Here is a 10991-nt window from a genome sequence, read left to right on the forward strand (position 1 = left end):
CTCTTGGTCTAATGGCTTATAGAACCAGATGTGGACTGAGGCTTATAAGGAGCAAATGTAAGTTAGAATGCCTGCTTTTTAAGAAGGGTTAGAAGTTTCTGATAAAATGCAGAAAATAACCTATGAATGCAAAATCCATCTGGTAATTTTGAATTTGATGCTTGGTCTCTCTTGATGTGGGCCCAATCTAAATTAATTCTACAATATTTATTGACACCTGCTATGTGCCAGACCCTGTTCTGGTTGTCAGTAAATACAAGGGACAAGGATACCTGCCTTCCTGAAGTTTACATCTAGTAGAGGGAGAAAGGCAAACAATACACATAATAAATAAATTCTATAGTACAACTGAGGGTGGCTGGTACTATGGAGGAATGAAATCAGCAGGGAAAGGGGGGTTATGAGGAAAGAGTGTGAGGAGGGTTGCAGTCTTGAATAAAGAAGTCACAGCAGGCCTCATTAAAAAAGGTAACATCTGGAGGCGCCCGGGGGGCTCAGTTGCTTAAGCGTCCAACTTCAGCTCAGGTCATGATCTCACGGTCTGTGGGTTCGAGCTCCGCCTTGGGCTCTATGTTGACAGCTCAGAACCTGGAGCCTGTTTCAGATTCTGTGTTTCCCTCTCCCTCTCTCGCTCTCTGCCTCTCCCCGACTTGTGCTGTGTCTCTCTCTCTCTCTCAAAAATAAATAAACATGAAAAAACTATTTTCACTGTAACCCACAGTAAGAAATACATTCTACAGTATGACCCAGAAGTCACAGGACAGACACACAACTGAAACTTTTCCCAAACCAATACTTACTTGCATCATGTTCAATGGACTCTAATTCTAGTCTATTAGGTTTCTGTTCTTTATTCAACCCTGATAGCACTGACTAAATTAATTTCACACCCTAGTAATAGGTTGTGACCTGCCGTTGAAAAAGCATGGCTATCAGTAATGTGCTCATTTTAGCTACATCCTAACACATGGATGACGTCATTGACATCAACTCTGAGCATGCCAGACACCACACAGGGCCTAATGACTTTGACCGGGAACTACCATTAGCTCATTAATCAAAATCCAATGTATATATACGATATTCTGCTTTCATGACAGCTGTCATTATATAAAAATACTGTGTGGGCTGGATCACTACTAGGAGATGTAAAACATATGAAATTTGGGCACATCATTTTTGACAGGCAGCCAATATTCGTGGTAGTTGGCTAAAGAGATTTGACTTCAAATAAACAAATGTTTAGTGTTTCCATAAAAGCATAGATGTAACCCTAATTAGTAAATTTGCTAATAGATTCCTGTTCATTATCTCCAGACCAGTCTTTAGATGTATTTGTTTTTAGGGGCGCCTGGGTGGCGCAGTCGGTTGGGCGTCTGACTTCAGCCAGGTCACGATCTCGCGGTCCGTGAGTTCGAGCCCCACGTCGGGCTCTGGGCTGATGGCTCAGAGCCTGGAGCCTGTTTCCGATCTGTGTCTCCCTCTCTCTCTGCCCCTCCCCCCTTCATGCTCTGTCTCCCTCTGTCCCAAAAATGAATAAACGTTGAGAAAAAAAAAAAAAGATGTATTTGTTTTTAGATAATACAAATTTTAGAACTGTAGCTCAAAATGTTTTGACGGATTCTCAACATGTTTGAGAGCAGCTTCTTTTTATGAGCTTATAAGCACTGGTACTTTTCTGAACTGTTAAATTGCTCTGTCAAAACTCAAAATTTGTTTCAAATCGGGGCTATAGTTTTAAATATTTTTTTTCCGCTGCAAAAAAAGTTCTTACATTTGCCGTTGGATAGGTTCCAGTTTATTTGTTTGTGACTTAGTTATTTTACAATTGGAAGTTTGTACCCCTTAACCCCCTTCACCTATTTCACACATCCTCTCACCCATTTGCCCTCTGGCAACCATCAGTTTGTTCTGTGTAGTTGAGTCTGTTTTTTGCTTGCTTGTTCATTCGCTTTATTAGATTCCACCTATAAATGAAATCATATGATATTTATCTTTCTCTGTGTGACTGATTTCACCAAGCATAATACTATCTAGGTCCATCCATGTTGTCACAAATGGCAAGATTTCATTCTTTTTGATGGCTGAGGGATATAGAGCATCTTTTCATGGGTCTGTGGCCACCTGTATGTCTACTTCGGAGCAATGTCTATTCAGGTTCTCTAACCAGTTTTAAATGGATTATTTATTTTATTTATTTAATTGTTTGGCGTTGAGTTGTGTAGGTTCTTTACATATTTTGGATGTTAACCCCTTATTGGATACATCATTTGCAAATATCTTCTCTTAACCAATAGGTTGCCTTTTTATTGGTTTCCCTTGCTATGCAAAAAAAAAAAAAAAAAAAAAAAATTAAAAGAAAAAACTTTATTTTGCTGTAGTCCCAACAGTTTATTCGTACTTTTGTTTCTCTTGCCTGAGGAGACATACACATAAATATGTTGCTGAGGCCAATGTACAAGAGATTACTGCTTATGTTTTCTTTTGGAAGTTTTATGGTTTCACGTCTCACATTTAGGTTTTTAGGTTCAAGTTTTACAGTAAACTGGAATCGTCTTCTGAACCACTGAGCACTCTAACCGTGCTTTCTGTTAAGATAGCCACTAACCACTTGTGACTTTTGAGCACTTGAAATGTGGATTGTACGACTGAGAAACTGAAATTTTAATTTCGTTTATTCTTAATGAATCTAAATCTAAGTAGCCATGCCGGGCTAATGGCTGCCATATTGGATAGAGCAGCTTTACAAAGAAAAGTTGAACAAGTCATTTCCCTACTTAAACCACACCAGTGGCTTCCAATGATGATTCAAATAAAATTTGAAGTCCTCAGTTTGATATTCAGGGCCAAGAGGAGCTGAGCTGCCCACTACTTTCCTCCTGTAATGCCAGGGTTCCTTGGTCTTCTTTCTGTTCCTGCCACATGCCATGCTCCTTTCACCCTCAAGGACCTGACACAGGTTGCTCCTTCTGACAGGAAAGTTCTCTCCACCCCCACCCAACACCCCTCTCACGTCCTCCATTTCTTTGGCCAGAGCCTATTCATTTCTTAGGTCTCTTTCTATTATTGGTTCACTTACCCATTCGTTCAGCAAATATTTTTTAGAGTTCCAACTGCGAGCCAAGCATCATGCTAGCAAGTGACAGCAAAGACAACAGAACACGATAAAACAGGCCCTTTGTCTTTGTGGAGCTTATAGTCTAGTTAGGATGATGGACTTTTTAGAATAAATAATCTAAATAATAGTAAATTGTGATAAGCTTCTTAAATCTGGGCTCTGAACCAAACCAGATAATCATGGCAGGTAGGGAGAGGATTCTCAGAGGATATGACATTTTCAATGAAGTTCTGAAGGAAAAGAAGCCACATTACGTGAGGACTAAGAAGAAGGGCACTGGAGAGCACTTATTACAGTGGTAGTGAAGCTTGGCCCTGTGATTACATATTTATTTAATGTCTGTAAGCTCCATGAGGCAGGGGCTCTGTCTATCTTGTCTTATTTGCCCATAGCAAGACCTGGCATATAATTAATGCTCAGTAAATGCTTATTAATGGATGGGGAAGTAAATTTTTTAAAGTCTAAAAAAAAACCCAAAATAGTTGCTTGAGAATAATTACAAAAAGAAAAATCATTAGTGACTATTAATTGTGATTCACTTTGGATTAAACAGACAATTTTATCCAAAGATTTTGAGCCTTTAAAGCACAAAGTACAACATGATTTCTCAAGAATGAAGAATTTGTTGATAGCACACAAATTTTTAGAATGTCTTTTTTTCCCCAAGATTTTACTGTATTTTATTATTTTTTTAAAATATAATTTGTTGTTGGGGCACCTGGGTGGCTCAGGTGGTTAAACGTCTGACTTCAGCTCCGGTCATGATCTCGTGGTTCGTGAGTTCGAGCCCTCCGTCGGGTTCTGTGCTGACAGCTCAGAGCCTGGAGCCTGCTTTGAATTCTGTGTCTCCCTCTCTCTCTGCTCCAACCTCGCTCATGCTCCTCTCTCTCCTTCAAAAATAAATAACAAACATTTAAAAAAATTAAAAAAAAAAACAAAACTGAGACCAGATATAAAACACTATACCACATCCTTAATTTGTAAAGAAGACAGGCTGGTAAATAACATTTAAAGAAATTAGTTATATGATGTGGACATGCTTTTCAGCAAAGAAAGTCCTGGTCCCTGTTTCCACTTAGGGTTGGGATAAAGGCAACAGACTTGAGTTGCAGCCAAAGAGATTTAGATTAGACATTAGAAATAACTACATATCTCTGCAAGACATTCAAGATTGCCTGGGGATTTGGAGAACAAGAGCTTTGCTGAAATAGCCGAGATCCTAGCCTACTTGGAACTAGAAAGGATTATCAATGTCATAGGTGTCCTTTGAAATTTGAGATTTGGTCTGTGAACTCTCCAGGTATGAAGATCTCAACAGATCTCAGAATCTACAGCAAGGCAGGAAGAACACCGAGGAAGAGAACAAGAAACTTGGTCCTCAGCCCTTATAAGAGCCTGTACTAATTAATGACAAGCTGTCATACACCAACAGACTAGTGGTGACCAGGGCTCTGGGGAACCCGTGATGCGGGGTAAGGTGCGGTTTCATCTGTACTCCAGGTTATTTCTACTCACCCATCAATATGCATTTGTAGAGGAGCGTTAGAAATCCATACTGTGCAAAGTGCTCTGCAGAATGAATATAGGAAGAGTAACATTACTGCTTATCCTTAAAAGTGTACACTCAACTTAGAAAGGACTCATATGTTTGAAATAATTAGAAAAACAACACACTGACTGATAATCAACGGCAAGTACTTCTGAACGCAAGGAAACATTATGGGCTGGGCTCGCTGTCACTGAGGAGGGGTTTATGATGAGTCCCTATGGGATGGATGGAGCTTGAACAATCACAGGAGAGTTGAGGGCATTTCAGATGTCAGCTAAATGTGGGCTCAGACCTGAGGGAGGAATATTCATGAGTATCAGAGAATGTTGTCCATGGAGGCTTCTGGCCATCGTGCAGATGCTTCAGAGGACATGGGAGGTGATGAAGTGAGATGGTTGATTAGTGGTGTGTGGTCATGGAATGCTTTGGAAACCAGCCAGAGAATTCTAGAATTAAGGATGGAAGGGGAAAGGAGCCTGTGTGTGTTCTTGAGTCGGGCAGGGATGTACTGAAAAGCGTGTGTCCAGGATTTATTTGGCAGCAATTTTCACAGTTAAATATTTCATATGGATTAGGTACAACATAAAAGGTCTGCATGTTTTTCTGCATTTTTTTTAATGTTTACTTATTTCAGAGAGAGAGAGATATCTGAGAGAGAGAGAGAGAGAGAGAGAGAGAGAGAGAGCACAGTTGGGAGATGGTCAGAGAGAGAGGGAGACACAGAATCCGAAGCAGGCTCCAGGCTCCGAGCTGTCAGCACAGAGCCCGACGTGGGGCTCGAACCCACGAATTGGGAGATCATGACCGGAGCCAAAGTTGGAAGTTTAACCCGGGGACTGAGCCACCCAGGTGCCCCTCTGCTTCTTTTTTATGTTAAAACTTGGGATTTTTTGTTATTGTTAAATGACTACTCTTAATTACTTTAGAACACACTGAAGGAAAGAAGCCTAGGTATGATTGAATAACCTTCTTATCATTCAGTTTAGTCTGAGCTTTAACCTGGAGCTTAAAACTCTTTTCCTGACAGTTAGTCTTTCTTTAAATTTTCATTGCATCCGAGGACAATTTCTTGGAAAGTAGCAGTAACAGTTTTAACACGGCAGAGCCATGAAAACTTCAGACTTCCTAAAATATAGAATCTCAACAGTTTTACTTCAGATCCCCCAAAAATGCTTGTAGAATGCTCATCTGCTACTGGAAAAGGGCACGAGGGTTATGCTCGAAGGTTCAGGATTGCCGAGCAGCAGGCTGAGCGCTGAGTGGAGAGCAGGAAATGTGGGCTCTGTCCTACCTCTGTGCCTCCTCAGTGTTTCCGGACTCAAGTCAGGTCAAGTCACTTCTCCAGTCTGGGTTTTATCTAAAACGAAGGGGAATTAAGTCTGATAAACGAAAACAAAACAAAACAACATTTTTCAGTTCAAACTTGATATGAAAATACATTAAATATATTTATTTATGTACCTGGGGTTCTAGCTTGAGTTTAACCTGGCATATTCTAGGGTATCACTGGACATATCTGACAGGTGGGCAGAAGAGGTCTAGTTGCATGAGGAAGTCTCTTGGGAAAAGAACTCCGTCCTAGAGAGTCACGCACACACATGGTTCACAATCAGTTCTCCAACACTGGAGAATGGAGACAATATGCCGTGCATTGTCTGCTATTTAGAGCCTCTTTGGTCCAGCACTTATGGACTCGTGGTTGAATTCTAGGAAAACTTCTGAGATATTGGTGTACAAATTGCTCAGAAGACCACTTAAATCAGTGGAGTAGTTTTTTCTTTTTTTTTTTTTTTTTTTAAGTTTATTTATTTATTTTGAGAGAGAGTGCGCACAAGTAAGGGAGGGGCAGATAAAGAAGGAGAGAGAGAGAATCCAGGCAGGCTCTGCACTGTTGGTGCAGAGCCCAACACGGGGCTTGAACTCACAAACCATGAGATCATGACCTGAGCTGAAACTGAGTCAGATACTTAACCAACTGAGCCACCCCGGTGCCCCAAGTATTTTCAACTGTGAGGAATCAAAATACCTGACACCACCTGGCATAAATAACCAGAATACTTATTTCTATACCCAGATCCTGAAGGTAGAGAAGCCTTAGTCTCCTCCTAAGACTGGTTCTGTTTCTAGTCCCAGTTTGGCTGCCAGTGGCAACGGGAGCTACTTGCTTCCTGGTCTATCTGAGGCATGAAATACCTCATGCCTATCTCATCTCAGATTATGTGCCCAACACAGTGCCTGGGAGATGGCCATTGACGTGAACTTGAACTAATCAGGTTCCATTGTTGATGATCCAGGTGGCGGTCAAAGCCCCCAGCAATGTGTGGAAGAGGGTAGGTTTCTGAAAAGCACTTTTGTACTGTAAGGTACCAATGAATATTCTGCAGGCAATGAACATCTCCCAAGACTCTTACCTAGCATCTGGAGAGGTGGGGAGAAGAGAACATCTCCAAGTGGTTGAAAACACTTACCTTGAGGGCACCAGAACACAGGGGGTGTTGCCTGCCAAGGAGGTTGTCTGCGATAGTTTTCCAAGAGTTGAAAGGACGCGGTTTCCTCAAACCAATAGGCTGTCCAAAATGTAGCTTTGGTAATTCTGACAGTTCATGGTCTTTAATACGAAGTTTCTCATTTGCTGCTACTGATTTGGGCAGAAATCACATGTTTCATGCAGCTGGAAGGAAGTTGCCTAAGAGAAGGTATCCAATGTGTGTGAGGAATGGAGGCTATTAAATATATAGATGGTGAACCTGCTGGCTGGGATTTGGAATAAGTGAAAATTCAAGAAATGAATTTGGACAGACCCCTGGGGATTTAGCCAAAGCAGAGAAGGGAAGATATCTTTTTTAATGGGTTTTCCTTGATTCATGGTCTAATTATGCTTTAAATCATGAATTCAGCCTATTTCTTGGTAGGTGGGGTTGACGAACCGCAGAAATTCTAGCTCAGCTTTACCTCTGCTCATGGCATCATTTTAACGTTAAGGCCAATTGATACATGCCTCTTTTCTTCAGCAATAAGACCTCATTCGATGCATCTACTTTGCATGTAAACAGGGAGCTTGGTTGCGGCCTAACTGAATTTCTATGCACATAAGTGTGGTTTCCTGATAAAGAAAATGAAATCCTGTCTCCACGTTATTATGAGTCTAACATGCATGCTGGCTTTTTTTTTTTTTTTTTTTTTAACTGTATATCTGACTCACACTGAAAAATCCTATTTCTTCTCCAAAGGAAAAAAAAAAAAGTTAAATTTATGTTACATGCCTGTAAGGCATTTTAAAGTTAATCGGGCCCTTTGGGTCTAATTTAATTTGTGTAAGATTGCTGTTGATGATTAGAATAGCTATTTAAGATTTTTGTTAACAGTCTGTTATGTGGACTTAATGGAAACACTCCAAAAGCAGTCTGTTCACTTTCCCCTGTCAAATTCAGGTTACAGAGCCTTCACAGATGTTGTAAGTAGACATCGATATGAAAAGGGAATAGAGCACAAATTAAAATCATAAGTGTACTCAAACAGCCAACGTTGAGCTTTGGTTAAAAACATCTGTCACATAAAAGCAAACATTCAAAGCTATTGCGTCTTGTAACAATTGTCTTTATTTTTCATATCTTTGGCATTTTCATCATTTCGTGTTACTGCTCCCTTCGGAATTTTTCTTACGAACGATTGCTTTTTTAACATCACTGAGTTCTCTACACAAACAGCATTTTATAAGGCTTTGGTACCAACATTATAAAGTGAAAGAATCCCAAGCATAGCTGAGATTGTCATGGTCCCGTAGAATTGGAAAGCTGACTACTGCAGGGCACTAAGAGGGAGGGAATGTATTTAACTCATTCAGGCAGGTCCATATTAACTCACACGAGTTCTTTGATTTCTTCTACAAGGCTATTTTTCATCAGTTAAAATTTTAGTGACGATCCTTACGACATAAAACCACGCTTCGGTCCAGTTCTGCCTTCTCTGTAATCAAGGAGACTTCAGGAAGCTCTAGTCTCCATCTCCCGTTGTTATAATCAGTTAATTCTTTTTCCAGATTTAAAATTTGGTTTCTCTGATTACTTTGTTCCAAAGCTTTTCAATTTGTGTTCCTCTATTCTGTTTTAATTTTCTGTTATCCAGGCTTTGCATTTCAAACCACACCCTGTAGTTCATCTTCCCTTTCTTGCTTTTCTCCTCCATCACCTCAATTTCTTTTCCGCTCTTTGACTCATGTTTCTTTTACAGAGGGAAAGGTTTCTCAGAGAAAATGAGATTTCCCAGAGAAAATGAGCTGCAGCCAAGTGCCCACACAGCAGAGCAGGAGCAAGGAGACAACGGGCACCATCCCAGCGCTATGTTGCACTGCCCAGGGACCCCCCCCCCCCCGCCCCTTGTTTCCTATGTGGCAGTGAGGACGAGACTGTGCACGGCAGCACAGATGCCCACAACTGTAGGCCAATATTTTGACAATAATGAGATCACTCATTGAGTGGGAAGTGGTTGGACCAAAAGGCTGGCCTTTATTTATTCTTGATTTTACCCTTAAGGGTGATAGGTTATGATACTGTAATTTCTACATTAAAATCAATCAGGTGACTGAAGATTTAAACTTATGTGGAAAGCATTATCTTGATAGGCATTTGGCTGGAGGTTTGCCAAAAAGTACTCTTCTCTTACAATGCCTTTAAAAAGTGTATTAATTCATAAAAGGGGAACATACGATTTAGATTAACCCTATTCCCTAATTTGGGGGAAAAATCTCTATTTTATCTTGCTTTAGGTAATGGATAACTGGCATTAAGAAAAGGGACTGAAAAACCTAGTAGAAAAAGTTGTGGATCATGTTGCTCCAACCTACTCTCCTCCTGATCACCCCAGGCTGGTCGCCATGCCCTCCTTCTTTAGGCTGTCATTTGCACCCTCCAGGAGATTATATCCTCTCTCACTTCCTGTTCACTCTAAACAAAATCTCTTATATGCTAACATATTCAATGCCATGAATAGTAAGGCTAAAATACGAAGACCCAGCAATCACATTTCCCCCCATAACTAATTGTGTAATTGTACAGTTTGGTCAAACCTTTATATTTTCCCCCCACCTATATTTTTAAAGATTTTTTTAAACTGCTCTTTTGTTTCTACACCCCTGACAGTAATGATAAAAATACCTTGCCTCCCCTATTCCTATATGTCTGTCATAGTAGTAATACTCTTGATTAAAAGAGGGCATCAGTGGAATTCAAGGAGAAAGATAAGGCAGCCTTCCCACATGTACTTGTAATATGGAGATATATATATATATATATATATATATATATATATACACACACACACACATATATATGAATGACAGTCGGGGAGAGGGGCAGAGGGAGAGAGAGAGGATCCTAAGCCCCAATGCAGGGCTTGATCCCATAACCCTGGGATCGTGACCTGAGCTGAAATTAAGTCGAATGCTCAACCAACTGAGCCACCCAGGCACCCCAGTGCAGGCTACCTTTAAAGGCTCAGGCCACCCTTCTGCACCCTTTACCAGCTGTGACTCCATCTTAGGAACTGTGTTCTCTTCTCCGTTGCAGACCATCTTCATGCAGAACCTTCATGGATGGTGTGCTGGTAAATGTCAACAGTTGGCTATGGTAGAGCGTGGGGCTATAATTTGTAGCATTTGCCAACTCCTGTGGTAGAAACGCTCCCAGAACTGCCACTTTCAAGCTACCAACTTGACATCACTAAGTGAAAAATTGGGAAGAGATATGCATAATGGGCTCTTGGGAACGGATACGAGCCAACTCAGAGAGTATTAAACTACTGTTAAAAACAACACATCCAAAATGGAGTTGCTTATGCTAAGCCCCCCATCACCAAACTGAGACTTAATTACATAAATGGAATCTTCTCCCAGAAATGGAAACTTGAACCAGTCAATCAGGAATCACTTGGTCAGTACTAGTTAGGTAGACTGCCTGATGGAACAATGCTCTCCCCCAAAGGAAAATAATCTTGCAATCACCAACATCCTTTTTGCCTAGTGTCATTTCCTTGATCCTGCTACATTGGCTGTAAAAGTCTTTCATTTTGTATGGCTCCTCAGAGTTCCTTTCTACTTCCTGGCTACCTCCTGATTCGAATTAATTTTGGCTCATGCTCTTAAAAATTTTGATATGTCTCAGTTCACCTTTTAATGCTACTCAACAAACATTTACTTACTGTGAGTCCGCTGTTTTTGTCATGTACTGTGGGAGGAGAAGGTGTATAAAATAATGTCCCTGACAAGGGAGAAAGAGACTTAAAGCAATGGCCAGAGAAAGATAGTATGCAATAGTGATCCCACAAACT

The 10991-nt window shown here is 40.7% G+C and overlaps 1 long non-coding RNA gene across 1 annotated transcript; it reads right to left on the reverse strand.

Annotated features, from left to right (window-relative positions):
• Positions 1 to 4035: 4035 nt before the first annotated feature.
• LOC123602748 lies at positions 4036 to 8148 on the reverse strand. The gene is made up of 3 exons (XR_006714719.1): positions 7136 to 8148; positions 5959 to 6024; positions 4036 to 4687 (listed from the first exon to the last, which is right to left on the reverse strand). It is a non-coding gene; the product is annotated as an uncharacterized LOC123602748 (long non-coding RNA).
• Between the last annotated feature and the right edge of the window lie 2843 nt (positions 8149 to 10991).

This window comes from Leopardus geoffroyi, chromosome A1, assembly GCF_018350155.1.
Source record: "Leopardus geoffroyi isolate Oge1 chromosome A1, O.geoffroyi_Oge1_pat1.0, whole genome shotgun sequence".
Taxonomy (NCBI): Eukaryota; Metazoa; Chordata; class Mammalia; order Carnivora; family Felidae; genus Leopardus; species Leopardus geoffroyi.